Source organism: Gobio gobio (assembly GCF_949357685.1).
Source record: "Gobio gobio genome assembly, chromosome: 1".
NCBI classification, from domain to species: Eukaryota; Metazoa; Chordata; class Actinopteri; order Cypriniformes; family Gobionidae; genus Gobio; species Gobio gobio.
In genome coordinates, this window is record NC_137097.1 from 54249306 (window position 1) to 54275929 (window position 26624).

The 26624-nt window shown below is 39.6% G+C and overlaps 1 protein-coding gene and 1 gene segment (V, D, J or C); both read right to left on the bottom strand.

Moving 5' to 3' along the window:
* ighd (immunoglobulin heavy constant delta) overlaps positions 1-26624 on the bottom strand; it is a 784237-nt gene that overhangs the window by 154553 nt on the left and 603060 nt on the right. The gene's annotated exons all lie outside the window — the stretch shown is intronic.
* Positions 15728-26624, bottom strand: part of LOC307134541 (immunoglobulin gamma-1 heavy chain-like) — a 194639-nt gene continuing 183742 nt past the window's right edge. The window contains exons 3-9 of the C gene segment in view: positions 23251-23297; positions 18485-18775; positions 18099-18389; positions 17683-17991; positions 17139-17441; positions 15992-16146; positions 15728-15898 (exon numbers count right to left, since the gene is read on the bottom strand).

Genomic DNA, 26624 nt, shown 5'->3' on the forward strand with positions numbered 1-26624 from the left:
GAATCACAGCTTATATAGTGTTTTGACATCGACAACCCAAGTGCATTTTACCTCAAACTTGCGACTAGTTAACTTTCTAAAATAGCAATCGCTTCTCGGGTCGACATTAACTCACTGACAAAATTATATTCTGAATTAAAAATATTTTATACCACTTTTTAATGTGTGATTGTGTAAAGGTGTTCACGAGATACCAACCTTTCGCGAACTTGCTTTCAACGTCGAACACTCGTTCTCAAGAAGACGGCGGTGAGCACGGGCTGTGTGTGTGTGTGTGTGTGTGTGTGTGTGTGTGCGTGCGCGCGCGTGGGGGTGTGTGTGTGTGGGGCGCGAGAGACGCAGGGAAAGGAGATGCAGCGGAACGTTATTTGCTCTATGAAATACATTGATAAAGACAAAAACTTAGGACATTTAATCCATCATTTTATTTTAGCTAGTTTTGCCAAACACATTATAGATTTGGTTAGTTATCGTTTTTTTGTAATGCCTCGTTTTTATTTTTATTTCAGTTAACGACAACCCACCTAGTTTTCGTTTTTTCGTTCATTTTCGTTAACGATTATAACCTTGGTAACGGAGATGAATCCTCCAGGCAGTTTCTTGCAGGAGCGCTCCGGTCTGCAACGCTCTGAAAGCTGCCACAGTTCACCAACGAGACGCGATCATCTTAATAGGACAAGGAATCTTTGTACATCTGTCCAAATACCGACTTTTCGGCAATTTTTTTGTAGCTGGATATATATAATTTGTTGCATCTAAATATGAATGAGGAGGATACGGTTATTGATAAATCAAATTGTTATTGTTGTTCTTATTATCATTTAGGGGGGCTTAGGAACATTTTGGGGTAGCTTCAGCCCCCCTAAAATAGGCCTAACGACGTCCCTAAGGTTACCTCTCGGGGTCCGCACCCACGTGTAATGTGTTCACGGCCCGCAAATGTATAGATGCAGCAAGCATTAATGCCTTTTCTGCAGGCGCGGAAGACAGTAACGTTAAATAGTTTTTTTTGCCCACAATTTGGAAATAAATAAATAAAATAAATCCGTTTTTTTGCGCGCCAAAAAATCGTTTTTTTTTGTAGTGCTGTCATCAGCCATGTCTAAAAGCTGAAGACAGCATGATTATTATTATTTTTTTTACAGATTTATTTATTTAAAAATCTGCAACAGGTACAGGTTAGCTTAGGCTAATGTCAATGTTAGGCTACCCGCTGGGATAACTGTGCAGCCCACTATTCCACTAACAACTCATTTGAACGCACACCCCATGTAACGTGATGTAGGCCTACAAACACTGAAATAATTAAAATAATCCCGTTAACACCATGATCTCATTACAAAAGAATACTCTTGCCCTTACTTACCTGTTTGAAGATGTTCGAGCATCAGGTGAACTGGGCGAATGAGCCTCGCTGGTGACGTCATTGTCGTTAAAGATGATGCGTGGTATTTGGACGCATCAGCTCTCCACTGAAGTTAATGGGAAAGATTGGCGTATCATATGCACGCAAAATTGGACTTTGGCGTATGCATTACACGCACTTGGAAAGTGTAAAGTCGTGTCATTTATACGCAGACTGATGAGAACGGGATGTCGTCAGTGAGCGACATTAATTTATTCATTCATATAAAATACTTTATTTTGCAGTAAAGTCAGCAGTTTTCGTTTATTTGCATTTTGACTTTGTAACAAGTAGATCCACTGGAGGCAAGTGTTTTGAACCCATGTGCAGCATTTATTAACAAAACTTAAAACAAAGACTTGGCAAACCATAAAACAAAGTCATGGCATGGCTAAACAAAACTCACCACCAACGGGTTACCACGTCAATAACAGACAAAGACACATTGCAAACATGAGGGCTTAAATACACACACTAATGACAAGACAAGTGACACCTGTGAACAGTGATAAACAATGAACCAATGACAGGACAAGACACAAGATCACATGAGGGCATGGGAGTCACATGACAATGAAACACATGACAAAACCAGGAAACTGAAAGGACAAGACAAAAGGCTTGTTCGACTTCACCCAGCGATGCGCAGACCGATCGGCGGCTGACTTGAAGCAGTGCATGCCGGTTAGAAATTTTGTCCGACTTGAGGCAGCGCCGACGCCACGTGACAGTGACGTATGTCAACAAAGTGCCGCGAGAGCGATTCGAGAGCAGCCGGCGATTACAGCCGGTGCAGTTTCTCGAGAGCGACTGCATGAGGCTGCACGGGCTCTGATGACGACACAGCCGTTCCACGTTTGGCCAGATTCACCGCATGACAGCGATCACGTGTTTTCGTGTTTATTCTAAAACCTTCAGCTCCACTAATGCGCACAAATCTGTTTTTTATAACAGTAAAACCTCCTTTCATGTAGTCGCGCTGTTATATTGTCATGTTTATCAAAATATAACTGATTAAAAACATAGACCCCACTTCATTGATAGTGTAGGCTTATATGTTGAACTTTATTCTTGTAAAAACACACGCTGTATTAAGCAGTGCATAAAGTATTACATGACAATAATGTCTCTGAAACATCTGTGTATTGCCAAATATTGCATTTATTTCACTTCAGCTGATAAAGTGTGCAAACACAGCGCGAGCGTCACCGCGAGAAGCAGAAAGTGTCCGACTTCACGTCTGTGTTTGCAGCTCCTCCCCGCCTGCACGCGGCTACTCTCGCCGATCAGTTGATTCCAGCCGCAGCCGATGTCGAACACACCTAAACTAGAAACATGACAGTAAACTTGATGAACTAAACACATGAAACATGAACCAACACCAAAACACCATGTGACAGACTTATAGTTTTGAGTGACAGATGTCGTATTTGATTTAGCCTATTTTTGTCTGTGACATATTTTAGGTGTTGGCAGTATGCCTATAAGAAAAAATAAATAAATGATTGCTTGGCCAACATAGCCTTACTTCTGTTATCCCCAGTCTCTCTCTCTTTCTGTAGAGGACATTTAAAAGAGAGATTCTGGAAACGAAATCTAAATTTAGCTGGATCGGTCGGGAATAAAATAATTTATAGCACGTGAGCAGAGCACGGAGTGAATTTGAAGCGCGAGCGGGAGGGTGCGGTGCTTAATAGATCTTATTGCGGGACGAAAAAACAGCCCCGCGCAGATCTAATTTGTATTTAAAGAAAGTGCAGAAATAAGAAAGATAAAAGAAAAAAAGAGCAAAAAAGGAGATAATGCACTGCTCCACCAAAGGCTGAATGTAAAGTCGTGGCCGGGATGCACAGAACAATTTCTCTATATTATTATTATTTTATGCAAGTTATTTGTAAATTAAACCAAGTAATTGCTGTCTATAGTTAATTTTCGTTAACTTGAAATGTGTAGGCTAAATAAAAGAGAGGTTGTTTTGTACATTCTGTTTATTTTTGTAATGCAAGTTATAATTTGTAGAAATTCATTATGTTCATGCATATATTTTCTTGTCATGTAAATTAAAATGTGGAAATGAAAATAAATTGCTCTATACATTACTTAAAGTACTTTTTACCTATTTTCATCTAATAGTTTTTTTAACTATTCATAGGCCTACAATAAACATCAAAAACAACAGAAATTTAAATTAACAGCTGAAACACATTTCTACACTTTCATTGAGCTGAGAAGGGGAGACGCTGGTGGAGCTGGACCGGGATGGTAATGCACAATAGAAACCCTGGTAAGGCCTGTGCCAGCGGGACATCATCTTCTTCTGGGATGAGCGCATATTTCCACTGCATGTCCGCAGGTTTGCGGGGCTGAATCGGTCGACGCAAAAGTCAAAACAAACTTAACTATTATGTTTTGGGTAACACTTTACAATAAGGTTCGTTAGTTAACTACATTAGTTAACACGAACTAATAACAAACTGCACTTATAAAGCATTTATTTATCTTTGTTAATGTTAATTTCAACATTTACTAATGCATTATTTAAATCTTATTAACATTACTTAATGCACTGTGAACTAACATTAACAAACCATGTACAGCTGTATTTTTATTAACTAACGTTAACAAAGATTAACTAATGCTGAACAGAGGTGTTGTTCATGGTTAGTTCATGTTAACTAATGCATTAACTAATGTTAACTAATACAACCTTATTGTAAAGTGTTACCATGTTTTGTATAACTAGAAAACACTAGAACCACTAAGTAGAAATACATGTATTCGTTCACTTAGTTTTCCATTAAAAAAAAGAAAGAAAAAAAGGTAAGTGTATCAAAAATAAACACATTTGTACTTTTTATGTGTGTGTGGTGTGTAAGAATCTCTATGCAATGTGTAAATCCCCATGACGGTGCTTGAAATGTCCTTTTCTGCATCCTCAATGGCCTGGACAAAAACACAAAACACTCTAAGCCAAGCTGAATTGTACCCTTTTTATTTCAAAAGTAATCAGCAAACTGCACTGATTAGAACAAAACTTTTAGAACAAAACTTTTAGAACAGTTCATGTGACTGCAGTGGTTCAACCTTAATATTGTAGAGCGACAATAATTTTTTTGTGTGCCAACAATATCTAGTGATGGGCCAATTTTAAATGTGATTCGGATCTCCTCAAGCGGCTAAACTGCTGAAATCACGTGACTTTGGCGCTCTGATGTACTGATTCGCTTTGTAAGGCTTCAAGAAGCAGTGTTTTAAAATCGGCCCATCACTAGATATTGTTGAAAGTCGTTATTTTGGCACACAAAAAGTATTCCTTTCGCTTCAAAAAAATTGAACCACTGAACTCACATGAACTATTTCAAATGTGTTTTTAGTATTTTTTGGTGAGCTAACCCTTTAATACTGCATGTGTATGGTTACCTGGATGATCTACGACTGTTTTTATGTTTTGTGATGGTTCTTCACGAGTCCCTTGTTTACTGAGCGGTTAAACTGCCCAATGTTCTTCAGAAAAATCCTCCAGGTCCTGCACATTCGTTACTTTTCCAGCATCTTTTGCATATTTTAACCCTTTCCAGCAGTGACTGTATGACTTTGAGATTTCTGAATTTGAAGATCGAGGTCAATTGTACTTAATTTGTCTTCCACGAAACATGTAAGTATCTTCTGTTGCTTCCGAAGGGCAGTACTAAATTTAAAAAAAATTATATTTAAACAAAATAAGAAAAATGTAATCCTATTCAAATGATACAGTCCCTGCTGGAGAGGGTTCAAATATGCAAAAGATGCTGGAAAACTGAAGAATGTGCAGGACCTGGAGGATGAATTGTATCAATTCATATGTATATAGCCTACTGTACATATAAGGAAAAATAAGTTTGCCTTTTTAGCACTATTTTAAACTTTTCTTGGGTTAAATTATATTAGCTTGCATTCATTAATATTCACTTATATAAGTATAATTAAAAATATTAGGATGCAAGTTATTAACGTTGTACAATTTCACATTTAAAGAAATCTATTGTTTGATCATGTCTAAATATGTATTATATTAAAGAGCCATGCAGGTACCTATAGTGGGTAATTGCATTACAAATTTTTTTCTTTTTCCAGCCACAAAATGACTCTAATTTGCCTTGTTGCATTGGAATTCTCTATTTTAACCTTAAATACTACAAAAGTGTAATATAAATAAGAAAAATTTTAGAATTAAAAAAATTATAATAATTATATGGTCATTAATGGACCATAATTATTGCATAAATATTAGGTTTATTTAGAACCAAAATATCTCCTAAAATTTTTCAATAAATATTATTAAACCAAAATATAGAACATTTATTTAATTGAAAAAAGGTGTATGGTCACATTTGACCATAAATGAGTATGAGTGTGAACGATTAAGGAATACCGAGGGCTAAATACAAGAAAAACATTAACGACGTTGTATCTCCATCACTCTACATAATAAAATAATACTGTACATGTGGTTGACGTAATAATCAATGCACACTATGCTGTACTGTTTACCAAACATTGCTGCAAATACCTGAATAGTATTAGTGAAGCTGTTGTTGTGTATCCATTCAAATGTATGGACCGCGCGCGCCGCCCTAAGATATGAGAGCAGAGCATGTCGTTTCAACGGCTCTGGCTGCAGCTGAACGAATATGCATGTTGTAAATAGTGTTAAAAAAAATATAACGACTCGCAATATATGGCGGCCGGTGTTGATTCTGTGGCGCAGCGCCACGGATTAGTCTGTATGGGAAATGTCGATCATAAGATACACAAAAACAAAACATAAATTCTTAAAACACATAAATTTTATTACTTCGCTGTAATCAAACTCTTTAGAATCCATACGTTTGCGTGGAACAGATCCAAATTCAGCCCTTTGTCCAGTTATCTTCATCTCCATACATCAGCGACCGTAAATGCCAAATCCCGCGCACATTGGGATGTTTTCAAATTTCAAATAAAAAAAACGCGCCCTCATGAAGCGTTACGACATGATTTACGGCAGTGACATCGAACGCTCATTGGCTCTCGCCTGCTTTGTCACAGATTGTGACATGCCGTGTTTCAGTTGATTTGTATTTGAAAAATGGAAAAACCGCGCCTTCACGGACTGAAGCCGGATTAATATTTTCACTTATTAATAATTTACAGCTGCTCAGTGCTCATACAAATCTATTATATACCACCAGAGAGTACTGCGACTGCAACACATCGTCATTTGAACTACTCTTGGTACCGCTTTTGACATTTTTGCAATAAATAAATCATTGTGATTAAGGTTACACTGGTCTGTCTGTTGTGCTTTTATTTATAATAAATGGTTTAGGTAACTTAGGTGTAGGATTAGCCGTTCAAAATATCTTTTTAATGCTATATTGTTATTAAAATCGTCATTTTCCATCACATTCTGTGCATTTCCGTGTTATTCTCTTTATATTCTGTATAAAATTGGTATGTTTAGGTTTGGGGGTATTGTTAAGGGATCATACATTAATCCATAAAATACATTTTGGATCGTGTTTTCGTGTATTTTCCCGCACAGGGCTTAAAGTCATTTGGAGATTGAGAAATACTGAACATCTCACGTACACGATTAACTTATATGTCGAAATTTGTTATTTTTCGTGTTAATCAGGTCAAAATCAATGCACCAATTCAGTGGCAGCAACAAGTAAAAGGCGCCAAAACGATCGCAAGCACTTTGAACAATCCACCTCGCATAACTTTCACAGCTGTAGCATATTTCACTCAGAATTACGATATACACATTATTTGACAGTGAGGTAAATTCTTAACTACAAAAAACCAATACTTACCAATAAGGAATTCGCCTTAACAGTCCTCGCAGCACCAGATGAGAAAATGGTGGCCTCACCGTGAGCTTGTTCTGTTCCATTCTCTGAGCTTGTTATGTGCCAAATTGTCTCAAATGGCGCGCTCCAAAGCCCAAATTAATTTGAGTTAATCGAATTAAAATAAATCTCATAGATGAAGCTGTTTATATATTTTAGGTTAGACTTATTAAATATAGGTATTCACCCTAATTAGATATATGTAAATAAAGTGAACACAATATAAATGTGTCATATCTAAGAAGGGCTTGAATAATTTTTTTGAGTGAGGATGTTTACAATTAAATTATTTTTTAATACATTATACAGAACTGTAAAATGTTCAGCTCATCAAGCTTTGTTATTGCATAGGGGAGAGTTGAGGGAGGAGAGAAGTAGTTAGATCAAGTGAGAAGAAGAGGTAGGGGAGAGGAGTACGAATATGAACATAATACAAATTATGTTTTTCCCATGCTCATGCGGAACCAAAGGCCACATATGTTGTTGTTGTTGTTTTTTGTTACTGTCTAGAAAGCAATTTCAACCAAGATGGCAATTGAAGTTCCGAGTAGGGGACATATTTGACCAGTGGCAGTATTGAGCAACAGTATTGCTTTTTTTCTACACTCTTAAGAAAAATGGTTCTAAACAGTACCAAATTAAGGTTCTGTGGCTTGTAAAAATATCAGAACCTTTCTTGGTGCTAAATAGAATCCTTTTTATAAGGTCCCATAAAGAACAATGCTTTAAAAAGTGCTATATAGGACCTTAATGGTGTCATAAATAACCTTTTAAATAATAGTTTATTTAATTTATATTATTGTATCTTCATATTATTAATGTTAGTATTATTATAATTATTTTTATATACTATTTATTAATATTGTTTTAATATTATTATTGTTCTGCCTGGTCTTATATCGTGTTGCCTTCTTTTGGATTTACATAAAATAAACCCCGGCATTTTGTGACAATTAGCTTTATTTTTTTATTGACATGGCAAATTGTAGCAAAAATGACAGTGCTCAACAGTTTTTAGCTGAATACATTAATAAATAACAATTGACATTGAACATGATAGATGTAATGAAGACCAAGTTCCAGTGAAATATCTTCACAATCCTCTATGATGTCTTTACATCCTTCATTATGTGTGTATGCTGAGTGGCAGTTTCTCTCTGCAGATAATGAGGTTATGGTACGTGACAGCATCTGAAATACACAATTGAGTTTAAAGTTACAGTTTGTCTGTATATTTAATTATATAAAAACAAGTATGTTTATGAAGGCCAAAATTAACAAAAATTAACGTTGTGAGCCCTTTACAGTGTTAAAAGGAGAAAGTAATATAAAGTCATTGGGCTCTTAATGTTTTTTGTGACTGGGTATGTTTAGGCATAAATTAATAATAAAAAAATAAATAAAAAAATCTAACAACATGGATCATAAATTCAATACCTCTGTTACTTTGTGGAGAAAAGAAGATGAGTGTCCTTAACTGAGCAGAGATGCTCACACTTACATGTTCTGTTAAACTAAAAACAAGAAAAAGACATGATTGGTAGATAACCAGTTAGAATATTTAAAGTTAAAATGTATAGATATTTTAAGAAAGAAATCATGTACCTGTCGAGAGTGTGTTGACAGTCTGTGTAGTTGTAGCTGAGCTCCAGAAAAGCAGTAATGAGGTGGTTTTGACAGTTACAGATTTGAAAAACAAAAAGACAGGAATACATAACCCTAAACTCTAACACAAAGAACCATTTCAGCATATAAAGGGTTCCTCAAGACGGTTATAGAACGGATACTATGTGTAAAAAACCTTTAAATAACCATCTTTTCTGTACATTCTAAAGTAATGACTCATTCACTTTTAGATGTTGCCAAGAGTGCAAACATTCAGCACACAACCAAAAATGTAGAATGGTTCAAAGTAAAAGGAAAGTGAATTATGAAAAACAAAGGATTATATATTGTCTATTGAATGCAGAACTGAGTCATTTTGAGTAAAAAAAACTAGTGGTGATGTGACAGAATTATTAGATATTGATTCGGGTTTGCCATGTTTTGATAGTCAATGTTTGTAGAATGCACGTAGGTTTTTGCATTTTGAAATGTATGGGCAGAAATTGAATGTGGCTAATTGAGTGATGTGTTAACAGTATAAAGTTGGTAAAAACTTATTAGCAATTGTTAGCAAAAGGTTGTTAGCAAAAATTGTTGCAGGAATTGTTAGTCATAAACATGAATGCAGTTTCACTTCAGCAGGTGTGAGTGGAAAAAGAGGAAGAAATGAGACCCTGAATACATAGACACTTTCGAATAGATCTAATTCTGACATTCTGAAATTCCTTTGAGAGAACTTAGTCAAAGTAAACACTTGCCCACCACCAGCAAAGCAAAATTACTTAGACATTAAAATAATTGTAAAGTTTTATTGCTACATTCCAAATTCTCAGCAAATGTTTCAAGCAACATCATTTTGGGTCCACACATAAAGAGGATGTTGTTACAGTTATATATATATATATATATATATTTTTTTTTTTTAAATACATTTAGCATTGCAAATTGTTTTGAATTATTTAGCACATTAAGCTATTTGTTAGAAATTGCTTATAAGTTGTTAAGTTTATTATTGTTTGGCGATATTGAAACGTTTCCTTGAGCACTCAGCAGTTTGCAGCTGCTCCGCCTGCTTTGGTGATTCTCAATCCCCAGAGATAAAATATTTACATACAACAAATAAAAAACTGAGAGAGAGAAACACATAATCTCCACTGCATTACCCTAAACTAAAGCTTTTCTAGGAATATGTCATTTGTGTGCATTGAATCAATCCTAATTTCAGAACAACTGAAAGAACAGAAATGTAAAAAAAGTACAGATCTTGTGGAGCTATGGCACTCCTCAACACCTTCCAATGATGTTGCTTTACTTTATTAATCATTTTGATTTGCTTTATTGAATTCAGTTTGATATAACAGACCCATTTGACCTCATGCTTTTTGATAAAACACATTTCCACAGCCCCATTCTTCTTATTAATATGAAGTTTAGAGGAGTGTGTCTTTACAAGAAATACTATTTCAGTCTTTCTTCTTCAAAATGTTACATTTAATTCAACGTGTGACTTGCCAATTAATTGCTAATTAATTCTGAAATTTACTAGTAATTTCTGAGTGGATTGTGATTTATGTTCACAATTTATTTTGCATGTTCTGAAGGACCAATCACAGCATCTACTGAAACTGCAAGATAATTGTGGCGAGGGGGACGTGGTTTAGCAAAGTCTGTGACGGGAGAGAGAGTCAGAGGACGAGCGGCACGTAAGTGGATCAAGCACAATTGATGAACACCTGTCTCTTGTTGCAGTAATTGGCGTGGAGAGAGTACATAGAGCAGGAGGAAACGAGAGAGAAGGAGAGAGAGCTGGAGATGGAGTGACACACTGGGACTCGGCTGGCCACAGAGCAGAGAGGAACTGCTGGAAAGAAAACCGACGATTGATACTGAGAATTTATGAGTGACTTTTGTTTGTGCGATGTGCACAGTGTTGTAACCTGAGAGAATTGAGTTATTAAAACCCAGTTACGAGTCCCAGTAAGCCGACCCCTTTGTCTTCTTCCTTACCATCCCACAAACCTCACTACACTGGTGCCGAAACCCGGGAAGGAAGAAGACCAGAGCCACCATGCAAGTCCCGTCCACGTCAGGTACGCCATTTGCGGAGATAATCCAGTCACTCGCGGGCCTGCACCAGGAACACCACCAGACGATGCTGGAGGTTAGAGAGGAGCAGGAGCGGTGGTTCCAGGCGCTCCTCCTGACCCAGCAGCAGGACCGCGAGCTGATCCGGAGCTGGATAGACCGGGAGGTTCCGGCCGGGGGAACACCATCGACCCCGGCCCAGGCCACCCACATGCAGCTCAGCAAGATGGGACCGCAGGACGATCCGGAGGCTTTCCTGGACCTCTTTGAACGGTCCGCTGAAGCGTGTGGGTGGCAGCGATTGGACTGGCCAGTTCGACTCATCCCGCTGCTGTCAGGGGAGGCACAGATCGCCGCCCAGCAACTGCCAGTCCAGAACCTCCTGGTGTATGACGACCTTCGACGGGCCATCCTCCAACGGGTCGGTCTTTCCCCCGAACAAAATCGTCAGCGGTTCCGATCGCTGACCTTGGGGGAGAGCGGCCGGCCCTTCGTGATGGCCCAGCAGCTCCGGGATGCTTGCCGCAGATGGCTGATGGCCGACCAGAGCGACGTCGACCAGATCATAGAACGAGTGGTGCTGGAGCAGTTCATTGCGCGGCTGCCCAGGGAAACCGCGCGGTGGGTCCAGTGCCACCGGCCGGCGTCGCTGACGAAGGCCATCGAACTGGCGGAGGACCAGCTGGTGGCGTGCCCGGGGGTCGGCGAATCCCTTCCGGCGGCTTCACTCTCTCTCCCCACCCCTTCTGTTTCTTCCCCATCTCTTTACAGGCCGGTTCCGGCTCCCAGGACGAGGGGGGGCTTCCAGAACCGGGGTGCAGCTCGGGGAAGGGCTGGAGGTTTCCCGGAGCGGTTCTTGGGCGCACGAGCGCCACCCAGGGGCGTGGAGCCGACGGAGCGGCACTTGTCTGCGGGTCCCGTTTCCTCCCTCTCTCCACGCCAATTCATTGATCCGCTTGCTGCCACCGGGGCGGCGGGGAAGCCTGGGCCGGCCTGTTGGCGCTGCGGGGACCCGGGCCACTTCATAGATCGCTGTCCAGTGATGGAAGTGGGGACGTTGATCCGGGTCCCCGACGCGCCACAGACTGCCCTCGATCGAGATGGGCTGTACCAGATACCAGTGAGTATCCAGGGGGGTACCTATCCGGCTTTGGTGGATTCAGGATGTAACCAAACCTCCATCCATCAAAGCCTGATACAGCCGTTGGCATTGAATAGGAGCCGCATGGTTAAGGTACGGTGTGCGCACGGGGATGTGGTGAATTATCCGCTGATGACTGCCGTCGTTCAATTTCGGGGACAAAAGCATAAAGTGGAGGTGGCGGTTAGCCCGCACCTCCGACATCCGCTGATTTTGGGGACTAATTGGCCGGCTTTTAGAGAATTATTAGGGGTTTTATGTGCGGATGTTTCTTGGGGGGAAACAAGGCGGGGAGAGAGAGCGGTTGTGCAGGTGGGAGAGACTGAACCGGGACCCCCGGGGGTTGTTTCAGAGGGACCGAGCGTTGTGGAGAGGCTAAACCTCACCGAACGTGATGACTTCCCTCTGGAACAATCCCAGGATGAGACCCTAAGAAATGCGTTTGCTCAGGTCCGAGCGATTGACGGTCAGTTCATCCACCCTGACCAACCGGTCTCTTATCCTTATTTTGCCATAATAAAAGACAGGTTGTATCGAGTGGTCCAAGACACTCAGACAAAACAGGATACAACTCAGTTGTTAGTTCCGAAGAGCCGTCGGGAAATGCTTTTCCAGGCGGCTCACTCTAATCCGATGGCAGGGCATTTAGGGCAAGCGGCGACACTGAATCGTTTAATGGTCCGGTTCTTTTGGCCGGGCATTCACGAGAATGTGCGCAGGTGGTGCGTGGCGTGTCGTGAATGTCAGCTGGTAAATCCGCCGGCCGTACCAAAAGCGCCATTGCGCCCTCTTCCATTGATGCAGGTCCCCTTCGAGAGAATTGGTATGGACCTCATCGGACCATTAGAACGATCTGCACGAGGGCATCGTTTTGCATTAGTCCTGGTGGATTATGCAACACGATATCCCGAAGCAATTGCCCTCCGCAGCATTTCGGCTAAAAGTGTTGCGGATGCATTGTTTCGCTTAATCTCCCGAGTGGGGATCCCGAAAGAGATCCTCACTGATCAGGGCACGGCGTTTATGTCACGTACACTACGCAAACTTTATGAATTATTGGGCATTAAATCGATTCGCACCAGCGTTTATCACCCACAAACGGACGGCTTGGTGGAACGATTTAATCGCACGTTGAAGACAATGATTTGAAAGTTTGTACAGGAAGACGCCAAAAATTGGGATAGATGGTTGGATCCCCTGTTGTTTGCCGTGCGCGAGGTCCCGCAAGCCTCCACGGGGTTTTCCCCGTTCGAGCTCCTCTATGGACGTCAGCCCCGCGGGGTGTTAGACGTTCTCAGAGAAGCTTGGAAGGACGGACCTTCACCAGCAAAAAATGAAATTCAGTATGTCATGGTCCTGAGAACAAAACTCCACACATTGGGGCGGCTATCTATGGAGAATTTGTTACAGGCTCAGGACAAACAAAGCCGGCTTTATGACAGGGGAACTAAACTCCGCGAATTTGCACCGGGAGATAAAGTGCTTATATTACTCCCAACTTCCAGCTCAAAATTACTCGCCAAGTGGCAAGGGCCGTTTGTGGTCACACGGCGAGTGGGAGATCTCGATTATGAGGTAATTCGGTCGGATAGGAGCGGAGCGCATCAAATATACCACCTGAACCTCCTAAAAAAATGGAGCGAGGTGGAGTCAGTGATGCTAGCAACGGCGGTGAGTGGAGAGGATGATCTCGGGCCAGAAGCGAGCACAAAAAGCACATCTATCGCTCTGGCCCCGGGGGGAGATCATCTCTCGCCCTTGCAGCTCACTGACATAGCCCAATTGCAGAAAAAATTTTCTGATGTGTTCTCGCCCCTACCCGGCCGGACCGACCTCATTCAGCACCACATTGAGACGGAGCCGGGCGTGACAGTTCGCAGCCGGCCCTATCGTTTGCCAGAACACAAAAAAAAGGTGGTTCAGGACGAATTAGAGGCAATGCTAGACATGGGAGTAATAGAAGAGTCATACAGTGACTGGGCCAGCCCGATAGTTTTGGTACCTAAAACGGACGGCTCGGTCCGGTTCTGTGTGGACTATCGCAAGGTGAACGCTGTGTCGAAGTTCGACGCATATCCAATGCCAAGGGTTGACGAGTTGCTCGATCGGCTAGGTTCCGCTCGATTTTATTCGACACTGGATTTGACGAAGGGATATTGGCAGATCCCCTTAACGCCTCTATCTAAAGAAAAACAGCCTTCACGACGCCGTTTGGGTTACACCAATTTGTTACGCTTCCGTTCGGGTTGTTCGGGGCTCCGGCCACGTTTCAGCGCCTCATGGATAAAATTATCCGGCCGCACACTGCATATGCCGCTGCCTACTTGGATGATATTATCATCTATAGTAACGATTGGCAGCGGCATATGGAGCACGAGCACGCGCAGGTCCTGAGGTCGCTGAGGGTGGCCGGGCTGACGGCCAACCCGAAGAAGTGTGCGATTGGGCGCGTGGAGGTGAGGTATCTGGGTTTCCACTTGGGTCATGGGCAGGTGCGTCCACAAATTGACAAGACCGCTGCAGTTGCGACCTGCCCGAGACCCAAGACCAAAAAGGAGGTGAGGCAGTTCCTGGGGCTGGCAGGATACTATAGGAGATTTGTTCCTAATTATTCAGACCTCACCAGCCCGCTGACTGACCTCACTAAAAAGGAAGCGCCAGACCCGGTCCAGTGGTCAGAGCTGTGCCAGCAGGCTTTTACCCAGGTGAAGGCTGCTCTATGTGGCGGGCCGCTCTTACAGTCACCTGATTTTTCTCTCCCTTTTGTGTTACAGACGGACGCGTCGGACAGGGGGCTGGGGGCAGTCCTAACCCAGGAGAGGGAGGGTGAGGAGCGGCCGGTGCTGTACATCAGTCGCAAGCTCTCAAAGAGAGAGACGATGTACAGCACCATAGAAAAGGAGTGTTTGGCAATCCGATGGGCCGTGCTCACCCTCCGGTATTATCTCCTGGGGAGGGAGTTCACCCTCTGTTCGGACCACGCCCCTCTGCAGTGGCTCCACCGCATGAAGGATACCAACGCGCGGATCACCCATTGGTATCTAGCTTTACAGCCGTTTAAGTTCAAGGTGGTCCACAGGCCGGGGGCGCAGATGGTTGTGGCTGACTTCCTTTCCAGAAATGGGGGGGGGAGGCTGCAGGCCGGATGGCTCCCCGGCATGAGTCGGGCGGTGGGGGTATGTGGCGAGGGGGGCGTGGTTTAGCAAAGTCTGTGACGGGAGAGAGAGTCAGAGGACGAGCGGCACGGAAGTGGATCAAGCACAAATGATGAACACCTGTCTCTTGTTGCAGTAATTGGCGTGGAGAGAGTACATAGAGCAGGAGGAAACGAGAGAGAAGGAAAGAGAGCTGGAGACGGAGTGACACACTGGGACTCGGCTGGCCACAGAGCAGAGAGGAACTGCTGGAAAGAAAACCGACGATTGATACTGAGAATTTATGAGTGACTTTTGTTTGTGCGATGTGCACAGTGTTGTAACCTGAGAGAATTGAGTTATTAAAACCCAGTTACGAGTCCCAGTAAGCCGACCCCTTTGTCTTCTTCCTTACCATCCCACGAACCTCACTACAATAATGTCAATATTTAAATAAATAAAATCTAAATAACTTGACATAACATACATAATAAGACTTTATTGATGAGTGTGAATACCGAGTACATAATTGTCAAAAAAAAATTAGTAAAACCTTCAAAAATGTGTGCATAGAGGCAGATTATGTAAATTCAGTATAGATTCAACATTCAACCTTGGATTCTTCAGAAGTTTATAAAAATCATCACTGCTTCATCTGGAAAATGTATCAATAATAAAAACACACTTTAGTTACATGTTACAATGCAATCTTATTTATCTTATTTAGTCAATTTAATGTTTTGGGTACCTTGAAGAAACTGAGTACAGCGCTGTATGTCAGGGAGAAGAGGAAGAGGAAGATGAATGAAGTGGCAGTGGACCAGAGACTTCTGAACTCATCTTCCTCCAGAACATCTTTATTACAGTTCAGAGCAAAGCCCTTCTCTGGCTCAGGTGGCTCGCCTGAAAAACACACACATGTACATGAGAGATATGTACAGTAAGCACATTATGCAACACATATGAGATCATAAATCATACACCCTGAATTTAAGCCCCATTGAGTCTTATTAGGGTTCAGTTAGTGTTCACACAACGACCACATGTACTGCATAAGTGCTTGCATATATTAATTTGCACACACAACAGAGTACACAGAAGAGACAAACATTTATCATTGCCCTGTCTATACTCATGGTTAGTCCATTACACCATACATTTTGCATAAGCATATTCTTATATGTAAAATATATGGTTATCAAGTAACTTTCAAATACTGACTCACTGATAATAGAATAAAATATCACACACCCTTACAATAAGAAATCTGTATTTTGAATGGATTGAAAAAGGCAGTATTTACTGATGTGCGGAATCACAAAAATATTCTTGTTTCTCTAAAAACTGATAAAAAGGAAAAAGAAGCACACAAAGTTTCTGACTCCAAAAAAACATGAGAGCTGAACTAAATCATGCAAACACAGATTTATTGCTTAAAATTGTAACAATATAAAGTCAAATCAAAATAAATTGTTTTGGATTTGAAACATAACACAAAACTGTTATATCAGAGGACATGAAAAGGCTAACAGCGGTACAATAAGCACAGGAAAAACATAAATGAGCAATTTTAAGACAAGTATCACATTCACACAGGTCAGAATTAATTTCGCTCTTAAAAACTATTGTTTTTTTCACTATGATATTATGCTGACTATATTTTAGTTCATATTTATTTGCATGCAACAAATTACACATAGTTTTTTGTGTAATTTGGCTTTGATGTGACCCATGCAGTAAAGTGATACAGACATAGACAGAAATATGCACAAAAATAACATCAAAGATACATATCTTGACAAGAAAGCAACAGGACAAAAGCACTGGAGAACGTTCAAGTGAACAAATAGACGTTATGATCATTCAGTAATCAACTGGACATTCTGGCTTTTTACTTGAGCTTGTTGACACTAGTAATGGACTGTTTATATTCTTCACGTTGGCGTGTTTGACTGCGCAGGTGATGGTGTTGTCATACTGTTGTTTTGACACTGTTAGGACGCTGAGAACAGACGTGGAGTCCTCTCGATTGATGGGAGCACTGGTTCTGCCCTCTATGTAAGGCTCTTTGTCTCCGCTCACTTTCCACATCAAATAGACATCGCCAAGATTAGGGCTGGTGACCGCACACACCAGAGAGACATGATCTGTGGTTGTGTTGTCAGGTCTGTAAATGAAAACACTGGGTGTCTGACCATCTGAATAGGAGAAAGTTATAAAGATTTATTAGACAATCAAACAGAAGAATCAAACAATAATGAATAACAATCAGTGTATCAAGCCTGTCTTCAATTTCTAACAGCAAAAACAAACAAACCATTCCACAATGTCTAAGCATTTTGCCAGTTAATAAAATGTCCAACCTTTCAGCATCTATGAATATAAAGCCACACACTTAATTTTTTTGAAAAAAAAAAAAAAAATGTAATGGTGACTTACCTCCTTTATTGAAACGGATCTCCTGCTTGATGTCTATGTTATTATTTGTATCACGGATGGTGCAGGTGACCATTTCTCCATCAAACCATTTATTTGTATTAATGGTGAGATTGTATTTTTTCGTATGCTGTGAAATGTCGTTAGAAAACTCAGCTCTTCCATCTGAGATTTTTAATACATTTGTGCATTTCATTGCATTGTTTTCTACTGCCTCATTTACATCTCCAGAAACAACAGCTTCCAAGACAACTGCATTTTCTACAAATATTTTTTTCATAAATGGTGGCTTCAGCGTCAGAGTCAATTTAGCTACAAGGGAGTAAGAAGTAAATATGATTTAATTTAAATTTGGATTAAAGATTAAAGAAGTGAGAGTGTGAGCTAGAGAGAAAGCAACCCAACATTAAATGATTTACCTTTGAAGTTCTTCGTCACAGGAATCAGTGTTCCCTGGTATGTGGCCTCACAGGTATAGTCAGCACTTGTGTTCCAAATGTCACTGCTGACTTTATAAAGACTGTGTGCTGTATAAAGGCCTTCAGCATTGCGTTTGTACTGCAGTTGTGTACCGCTCTGGCTGTGTTTATCTTTTACTTTCCATTGAACAGTGAGGTTCTTGGGGAAGAAATTCTCAATAACACACAAGGCAAATGTACTTTTCTCAGTTATTACAGGAACCAGGCTCACGGTTGGTGTTTGTGGACTCACTGTAATTAAAACAATTGATGTTTATATGCAGTGAAACTATACTTAGGACAACTGAAATTTTGCAACAATAAAAGCTGATATTGTCTGGCATTACCTTTTCTGAATGTTTCTTTAACTGTGCCCTGTTGGTGCTCAGCTACACAAGTTATTTTGTTTTGATCCATTTCCTCTTTGGTAATATTCATCACACCAAATTTAAATGTCTTGCCTCCAGTTGTCACTGTAGGGTACTGCATGAAACCAGTCAGGTCATTTTTATTCTGGTTCTTTAGTTTTAATTCAAGAGAATCAGGTGAAAATCCAGAGGCCAGACAGCCAATAATTAGGGAATTTGAGGAAGAATCACACTGAGATATTGTGAAGACAGCATCCGGTGGTTTAGGATCTAAAGAACACACACAGTACAAAACAGGAATGATTATCTCAATATTATTTTTTAAGTTTTCTAAAATGGGAAAAAAGTAGATACTACATGCTACTGAAACGAGATGATTTTACCTCATTTAAAACGGTCGTATTGCTTTGGTAAAAATAGCTGGACTGCATTCATGTATTTACGTTGCAAATAATATAGATAGCCTATATTTAAGCCCACACCTTCTATTATGGCAGATATTTTTTCCAAAACAATTAACAATATTAATTATTTCAGCTCAATCAGCGGAAAAAAGCAGACATACCCAATAAAACCGCAAGTAATCAGAAAAGCCAATCACAGTTGAGGCTGCTCAGAGAACAGTTGAAGTAAGAAGTAGGCTAATGTTACAGTGGAAGTGAAACTGACTGGAAATGTCAGGGGGGAAATCTGGGTACCAGTAACGTCAGGAAATGGAAAGGGATGCCAGGAAAATATCAAAACGTTCTTTAACAAGATTGGCAATGTGGTGCGATGCCGTGCGCCGATATTTTCACTACCCGATTTGCTTTTGCGGGAGTAGGACGCCAGCCGCGCACTCCGGGACTGTCACATAGCCTACCAGCGCGATAATTTTAGCTACTGTCAGTGTCAAGAAAAGTCAATTCACTGCTATTGATGGATACATTTATTAGCTTTGTTTAATAAAATAGCGCATTATCTTAAGACATAAATTAAGACAGCGAGAAACAATGGTTTTAGCTATTTTACGTTTGACTGCTTTCTTTTAAATTTTTGAATATTTATCTCTGTTAGACCCAAAGATTAACTGGAAATACATTTTATATGCCTATTATATTGCTGGTAGGCCTATTTTTTTTTTTTTAAGTATTTTTTATCATTTATCAATTTATCAATTTCTTGTCTTTTGTTGTTATTTTATTAGTTTGTCTTGCAGCTTGGTGGCTGTAGGCCTAGACGTCATTAATCGCTTAATGCCATTTGTATAGGCCTATAATAATTTATATATCCTTCAACTTTGTATAAAATAAGTAAAATCAATAACCTTTATTTGCATTTATTTATATGTCTGTCTAGTTATTTTGTAAGAAAATTCAGTGCATGGCACCAAATGTGGGCCTCCATGCCCATATCTTATAGGCCTACCGTTACCATATAGGCCCTATGCCGTATTTGATATGAGTTGAGGGCGTTGGAGGCTGAATTCCCTAGTTACGGCCCTGCTCCCAGCACTGTCAGTTGTACAAAAGTTTAGTTGCTATCTGCTGAATATATCATAATTAGTGGACTGCGAAAATAGCATAATTATAAGCCTGTAAGGCACAGTAGACTATAGCATGTCAAACGATATACGACTGTTTGCAAAGACTAACAACAACAAATTTAAGATCAAGAAAAAATGGTTCGTTTACAAAAACACGTTTGTTCCTTTTGAAGACATTACTTGAAATATAGGCTACTAGAGGTCCAATAAGACCAATAAATAATGGACTTGAGAATGACTGCATAATGACTTTACAGTTTGTTTCAAATAAAACAGTAGCCTACACGTAAGAACCTATAGGCGTAGGCCTACATTTAAAAATAATGAATTAATTAATGAAAACAATCCCAACCTTTTAAGAATTTGAAATCAGAGTAGGCTATTATATAGCAGTTTGTAACTTTAAACAATAATGCAACTACGAATATACAATGCAAACAAACATCACTTTTTGTTCAGGTTTTTTTTTATTTGCATTATGTTTGCAGTTATTTATTGAATAGGCTAGTGGTTGGGGTTTGGCTAAAATCACTTATTTTAAATATTACCGTTACCATTAAAAATAAATAAAAACATCAGAAAGCTATAGCCTACAGCAGCACTATAACAACTATTATACAAGTTCTTTCTTTTGTTGTTATAGTAACAGATGCAGTCATCAATTAAAAAAAAAACAGAGCTATAATCGTGGCTGTATCAGTGCAGAAAGTTTAAACACAGGTTAATCTTATATTTTCAGCGTTTAACATTTGAGCAGATTAAAGCAACATCGTTTAACAATAACTGTTATTGGTTTTGATGTGATTTTTTTTGGTTCGTTTTTAGCAGCTATAGGCTACAACAAAACAAACAAAAAAATATTATAAAATGATGTAGTAGCTATTTTAAAAGATGTAGTCTAGTAAAATCGCCATACATTTGACAAAAGCTAATTAAGATGCTAATTAAGTTTGCAATATAAAACTCCATTAAATATATCATACAATAAATAAATAATACAATAGCCTAATACACACACATGTGTGAAATTTTGTCTTCTTGTAGGCCTACGATACAAATGTCCTTGCAATTAATCATAAAATCTTACTGTTTGTTACGGTGACTTTGGTGCCGCTTCCCCAGTAGGCCTAGTCGAAAGCCCAGTTACACAATGTTTAATTTTTAATCTTACAGTGCGGTATAAAAATTAAACGCCCAGAGTATGTTGAACGAGCGGTAGCCTATTCTTTGTTTTATTTGAGTGCACAAATTTGGGGAGAGAACAAAGCTCTTCAGACAGCAGTTGTGAAACTCCAGTAAGCTGTCAAGGCTATTTTATTCACTTTAAACATCAGATGAAGTGATTATTTTCTCTTTAATACAGATTAGGCAAAACACTGTTAACATCACTTGCCCACCGCGGCACTGCCCCGGGCCACCGTCGTCTTCATTTTTATAGTAATAAAATAATTTGGTTCAGTTAGAGAACAGACACAACTATTAAAAACTGAACGCGTCTGCTCAATACAACACGAGCCGAACGGGCAAACAGCTGACAGACAAGATGATCGCGGAAGATTTGGTTTCAAAGCAAAATGTAAAAGCGCCTATTTAAGTGAGTGTGTCATTGTACTTTCCTGCTGTGTTTTTCATTACGAATAATAAGCTAATGAACCCAAAATGCAAGCAACCCGCCCCCGAATTGGCGCTCATTCTAAACCTAAAGTAGCCTATGCGCACGGCCACTCCGCCAGGTCTGTGTTGGGTTTTGCTCAATATGAAAATAAGTGGCAGACCAGAGGGCGTCCTGCAGTTGAATATCTAAAGATCTGAATATCATACTATGTGGAGGACGCAAGATAATTTAATAATTATAATATGACTGCGTGGTGAACTTTAATCGTATTTAAACAACTATCAATTTGTGTTGTTGGTCAGATAAAATGAAAGAGAAAAGAAAAATGGACATTAGTCCTACATCATTTTTCAGTGCACCAAAACGGCAAATAAGATTTTTTTTTTTTTGGTACACATATCCTTATAAGTCTACGATTTTGGCTGTATTATTTGTGTCCCCTTCAAAAATTGCTCTTGAGAAATTTCATGTTTATTGTCCCCCCCAACTGTTAGATGAAATTTACGCCCCTGTGCACAAATAAAATGATTTACAATTGAATTAGGTTTATTCATAATTAATTCGTTTCTAGCAAATTAGCCTACTTTAGACCAATGTCCTAACTAGAGAATCGTCATTGAAATGTTGCTTTAATGTAAAAAAATGAATAAAAAATAATAGCCTAATAAAAAATCACTGCGCACACATTTATCGAACTAAAAATCTGATTTTGATTTGGTAGGGTATGTGTGTATTTTTCTTACCTGACAAGACAGTGACCATGGTTCATTTTCCCCAGTAGTCAAAAGCACACTAACACTTTACCCGGGGATATTGAACAAAAATGGCAACTAGCCTATGTGTAGCCTAACCTCTTAACAAGTAGCCTAGCTTTCAATTATTATTCTATAACCCACAGATTCCACTATTTATCCTTTTAACTCAATCTAATGAATTATTGCAAAACGGAAATTTACCTTTAGCCAACTTTATTGAGAAGATTAGCTGAAATGTAACTTCTTACCAGATGTCACTGTGACCGTCGTGCCTTTCCCCCAGTAGTCAAAGGCATCGTCACAGTGTTACTTTTAATTTCTTCAGTGCACAAAAACACAAACGATTTTTTCCACTAATATTAGCGAACCATTTAGGCTACAACCTGATTTATTTCGTAATTTATTGCCACACTATCCATTATATTTTCTATGACTAAAGGTGTTGTTTATAAGTTAATATAATATATAAATATGTTTATAACGATTCATTTTTGCTGTTTGGTTCGTAGGCTATAAATCAAAATCTAACTTACCTGATGTTACAGTCACCGCCGTTCCCTTTCCCCAGTAGTCAAAGGCACCGTCACAGCGGGAAGGTTCATGACAAGAGCCATACCATAACCACAATAATACCTTTACATCTATGTTTTATCTAGACCGACGTTCTTAAAACGATTTGGCTACGTAAATTCGCACTTTCTTTAATCGGAGAGTTTTACGCGGTATTTTCATGGGCGCATCTTTCCAATGTTAACCAAGATAAAAATGGTAAATACGTCTCCTTGCTATTTTGTGACAAGAATAAGTAAACATAAAATAACAGAACATATCAGCAATATCTATATCTTACCTGAGGAAACGGTGACTTTGGTTCCTTTCCCCCAGTAGTCGAAGTAACTACACAGTGACTGGTGCCTTTGAGTTTCTGACCAAAAACCCACACGAATCAGCTGTTTATGCGATCAAAAAGACGTAAACCTAACATTCGTTATTTTACCTTTTGGTTAGAATGCATTGAAAACTTCTCTGTCTCGCCTATATTGTTCTCAACGTCCTAGGTCAGAAATATTATTTGCAGCACATATGTTGCTTTATATAACCTACTGTCCAACCAATGATGACCCTGAAATTAGAAAGCGATTTTTAGAATATTAATAACCTTAACTAGCCTGGGGTGCGTTTCCCGAAAGCATCGTTGGCCAACTATGGTCGCAAGTTCCGTCGTTATCAGCATAGTCCAACGAACGTTCGCAAATTGCATCGCAAACTTGTGTGGTTGGAACGACAGCTCTTGACCTGTGGTTAGAAGTATAGTTCCTTGTTAGTTTGTCGTGTCGACGTCATTGATTTCGCAGCAGCTGGGATGTGTTCTATTCAGAGCTATCGACCCTATAGCCTATTTCTTTCGAAGGTTTCACCATCCACTTTAAGTCATTTGGATGACTTAAAGTCGAGGTGCCTAGGTTTTACACAATTTGCTTTCTTCATTACAAATTATTTGAAACGATATAATAGCGTGACGATCGCAATTATTCTCCCTTCGAAGTGCCCTCCGAAAGGATTATTTATGCTGGTTGGGACGCAGTCTTGGTTTCGTGTGTGCGAAGAAACGAGTGTGCAAGTGGCTTTGTTAAATTCCCAAAGACAAATTGTCATATAACAATATTTTACAAAAAGGGGTTTAACCTTAAATATTAAATTGTATCTGTACTGTAGCATTACACATATACGCAACACATGCAGTGCTTAGCGCTAAGGAAACTGACATTTTCTGACATTTAAACATTTAACAAATGATGACATAAATCAACATAAAATCTGAAAAGGAATAGGCAGAAGCATTTATTGTTTGGGTGATTTCTGCCCAGGATTTTTTTTTTTTTTTTATCAGCATTTGTTACACAATTTTTCAGCTTTGAAAATAGCTGTTTTTTTATTCTCCACCTCCTCCAAAAGAACTGTAACTTAATTTTTGGAAAATTGTGGTTTTCGTGTCATTTTCATGTAGGTCATATGAACACAGCTGTAGGCCTATGGCAAGGGGACTTAAATAGGTAGGCTGATGATCTTAAGCAAAATATGCAACAGGTGTACACAATAGTATAACAATCACAGTGATCATTGATCAACAGTAAAACCCATCATTTATTTTCATTTTAATTGTGCTGATCTATCAATATTCAATAAGAAATTAATAAATATGAAATTGTGAAATTAATAGTTATAGATTTTTGGGATCAGAGAAGACAACATTGTGTTTATATATGTTTATATTTCATTGTGCAAAGAATGAATGTTGAGTTGTTAACGTAATTACTCCACATCGTCACTAAGAAAGCGCAGTCGAAAAGAGAAAAAAACCACATTTACAGCAGGTGGCGATATGTGCTCAAAGCACCAGTCCGCCATTATATCGAAGAAGAAGAACGTCATAACGACAGCTCCAACCAATGTGGTTCAAACCATGGTTTTGCGACACAGGTACCATGGTTTCGGGAAACAGTAGTGACTACCCAGACAACAAATTAGCTCTTGCCGACGTCGGGGCGCGTGTGCCTGCCCGACATAAAGTGCCTCGGTGAGATGTCTTATGGAGATCGGTAGCTAATCGGCAAGATATCGGGAAGATGGTGGCATTAGAATGATCGCCGACCGTGAGCCAACGTAAACCCGAAATTATCGCCGACCGTGAGCCAACGTAAACCCGAAATTATCGCCGACCGTGAGCCAACGTAAACCCGAAATTATCGCCGACCGTGAGCCAACGTAAACCCGAAATAATTATGACCTATGCGGCGCGATCCCACTAGAGCGAGGAAAGCATTCAGACGTCTCGCTCCCTTTGACTGAACTGGAACAGCTGATTTTCGGCTGCATCGCTGGAAACGTCACAGCATGCTTGAAAATCAGCTGTTCAGTGTTAAGTCAAAGGGAGCGAGACGTCTGAATGCTTTCCTCGCTCTAGTGGGATCCCACCGTTATATAGGTCTTATTGATTTGTTTAGGCTAACTGCTGTCAGATTGTGTGGACACAAGTTTCCTATTGTGTATCAACAACACTCAATAACAGTTTATGTGATGTGTTAATCATAAAATTTCTTCCCTAACAATTTGACAAGAGCTAGTTAACTAGCCCACACATGCGAGACTCCGTGGCTGCGCAGTCTGCAGCCGCTTCCGTTTGAGATGCATTATGACAAACAAAAGTTTAAATTGAAAGTAAGTGATTGTTTATGTGTAGGGTGTATTTCATTCACAATCTGACAACCTGGGGAATGTCAGTCTAACAGAAAAATAATGGATAAGTGATTTTAAAATTAAGTTTGATGGTCATGCAAATTAGGCTACAGGAGTTTTCCAGGACAAATAAACAGGAGGGCACCGGGAGATGACCTTGAAAATTTATTTTTTTTACTTTGTTTTTGCAAAATTAGAATCATTTATTTTAACACTCCACAAATCACACATAAAATTACAACAAAAATAAGAAATTCCCTCCAAATCAATTATTTAACTTATGCTTGCTCGCCCCGCCTTTGCCGCCCCCCATTCCTGTCCCTGCTCAGCCGCAGCCAGTTTCTCACGGTCATCTCTACCTCAGCCTCAGTGGAATTTGGTTGGGCAGGATTTCTTAACACAGCACCTAAAACAGAAAAAAACAAAAAACAAAAAAGCAACAGGGGGGAAAATAAGACAGTAGCACAAAAGTCTATATCTTCGTTTGATTGTTTCTATAAAGACAATTCAGAAAAGTCAGAGCATTTTACAAAAAAAACCTTGAGAGCTCTGGTTGAGAATAGTGTGAAATACAGTATAAATACATTTTAATATGCAAATGGCACATTTCTGAGCGTCACTTAAAGAGAATGACTTATTTTAAAAATGATTTTATTTACAACACGGAAACGCCTGGAACTCAAGGAAGTGTTGTGGCGCATGACACAAAAGATAAAAGACTGACAGTAGGGGTGTAACGCTACACAAAACTCACGGTTCGGTAAGTACCTCGGGTTTTGAAATCCAGGTTAGGTACGAGTTCGGTACAGCAGTTTTACAAAATTGCTTTTTATTTATTTTTTATATTTAACAGTGGTTTACTGAAGAAGAAAAAAAGTGTCCTTGAATGAATTAAATTATATCTAAAAGTTTATTGAAGATATTTCTGTAAATGATATAGGGAGCCCTTACTTGCACATTAATATTAAAGGTTAACAACAGAGCCCA